Here is a 2643-nt window from a genome sequence, read left to right on the forward strand (position 1 = left end):
TAGTTCGTGTATGCAATCTCGCCAAGGACTCGAATGCTCCTGCCTTGATGACTGTAAGGTTTATGTTTTAAAGTTAAAATTTTGACTTTTTCTTACAATTATGACTGTGCATGATTTACAATAAAAATTTTCGTTTTGTGGAATGGATTTGGATTTGTGACAGTGTTGGATTTGATATGATTAAGAATACCATCGGGAAGAAATGATTTAATGTTTCAGAAGTATTGATTGAGATTGATATTATTTTTCCTATTTGGGTTAATAGGAGAATTTTATTTTATTGAACCAAGTGATCATTTTTAGATTTAAATCAATCTACTTTGGATGCTATAGTTTGGGTTGAAAGGTCTCGTGTTGACACAAAATTGTTTTGGGAGATTTTAACTTTGGGCTTTATGGCTAGGATTATTTTTTTTTCGATAATTCACTTGCACAATAAGGAATGTAATATGATGGTCGATTTTCCTCTTGGATTCCATTGTTGTATAAGATATGCCTGTATATGTACATTGATAAAGCTTGTTTCTGGTGTTTGTTGTTCTGAACTCTAGGAAAAGCGATTGTGGATTTAGTTTTGACAAGGAACTTAGTTGATAGTCATGTAATTTTTGGGTCTGCACGGTTAAGTTAAGTTTGTTATTGGATTTGGCATGTTAATCGCTGCGGTTAAATAAGTGGATTTGGAAATATAAAGTTTGCGTTACGGATGTTCGTGGATAGATAAGTACTGGATTGTACAAGCATTTGTAATTTGTCAAGTTGTGGTATAATGCGATTTTTATGTTTGGAAAATGAAAATTAGAGTTATCCTTTGGGTTTTATGTATGAGTTGATGTAAACATGTTGTTGGAATTTAACTTATGGTACTGAGAATGATGTAAAATCTCAAATTTGGGTTTACAGTGTGACATAAGAATGTGAAATAATCCTCTTTAAGTGATGCTAAGCGACAAGAGTTTATGAAGATAGGTTTGATTGGAATTAGAAAGACATATGGGAAGGATAAAAATATTTTGTTTTATCACAGTGCGCAGCGGAAGTATGGTTATTGAGGCACCGGTGTTTGGAAGCTAGACATGTAAGCGTATATTTAGTAGATCAGATTTTGATAGTTTTCGTTATTGGAACTTGATCAGTCGAATTTAGAGGACAAAATTATTTTTAAAGAGGGTAGATTGTAATACCCGAAAAATCCATAAATTCACTCAAGAGACGCATTCCCTGCACTTTGATATTTGAAAAATTTCCCCACACTTTTCCGCATCTGCATTCTTGTAAATGTTTAAAAATACGGAACGTCACAATACCAGCGATCAAGGTTTTAAATCCAAGGTAGCATTAAAACTAGTGAGATTGATGAATCTAAACAACACAAACACAAGCGGTTGTATTAAATCTAGTCAAGCGATGTTCCTACGAATTAATAAATTCAAAAGCAGAAATTATCTATCACAGTTGCTTCACAAATTAGAGAGGTCAGACAATTACGGATTTGATATCTAATTTAGATTTAGATTGTATGAAAAATTATTAGGCGATCAAACCAATAATCAACACACAAGCATAATAAATAAATTCAAACAACTCATGATATTCAAACCATAAATCAAATAATGAACGTATCAAAATCTCACAAGAAAATAAAACTTCAAGGTGTCATCTTCCTCAACCAATAATTAAAACTAGCCACGAAGGGCCATGAAATCTTTAGAAAAATTGATGAACAAAAAGAATCTCAGAACAAAAGAGAGAAACCTAGCCGCCGAATGTACTCCCCAGTCTTCTGCCGTCTCCTCTCTTGTTATTTGGCTTTTTCCTTTTCTTTTTTTCCACAAAAATCCATTCAAAATATGTAGAAATAGAGTCCTAATCTCTTTGCAAGGAAAAAATCGAGTTTAAAAAGGTTAAAATCCGAATATCTGATCTTTTCCACATTTCGCGCAGGTGCTGCACAACCCACGCAGGTACGTACCCACAGGGCCGTGGGGTGTCCCGTGGGTTGGGCAGAAAATTCATTATCTTTGCATGCTCAACCACGCGGGTACCCACGAGGCCCTGGGTGATCGCGTGGGTTGCCCAATTTTCTTTTCTCTTCTTCTTTTCTTCGTCGATTCTTCGTTCCTATGCCGATGCATGTCAACGTGGGCTCTTCTTTTTTTTTTTCTTCTCATTTTCTCCTATTTTGCTCAATTTCTTTTCCTTTTCTTATATCAAATCGCAAACAATGATTAGGAACTATAAAACCAATTTAATCACTCCGAATGCACCTAATCATAACAATTTAACCCAAATAAACATAGGCAAATATGAACACATCAGGCATCTTATGAACGATGCTATTATATTCAAAGATAAAGGCATGTAGTTGGTTCGCCAAGGGAAAATCCTACTTGAAGAAGTTAAAGCAACTCTAAACCAAGTCGATGTCCCATGAAATTACGATGAATAAATGTGTAATCCAATAATAAAATATATATTTTATACTGGTCCTCTTAATGACTCAAAGAGTTCAATATTTGACTTTCAATCAAATGCTAAACTGCAAGCCGAATGCTAAACCACAATGAAAGTCGTTATTTTATTTCATAGTAAGTTAAATGAACCTTAGTTTGTATAGAAACTTAAATTGTGTCAAATGAGTCA

Source organism: Henckelia pumila, chromosome 4 (genome assembly GCF_033568475.1).
Source record: "Henckelia pumila isolate YLH828 chromosome 4, ASM3356847v2, whole genome shotgun sequence".
Taxonomy (NCBI): Eukaryota; Viridiplantae; Streptophyta; class Magnoliopsida; order Lamiales; family Gesneriaceae; genus Henckelia; species Henckelia pumila.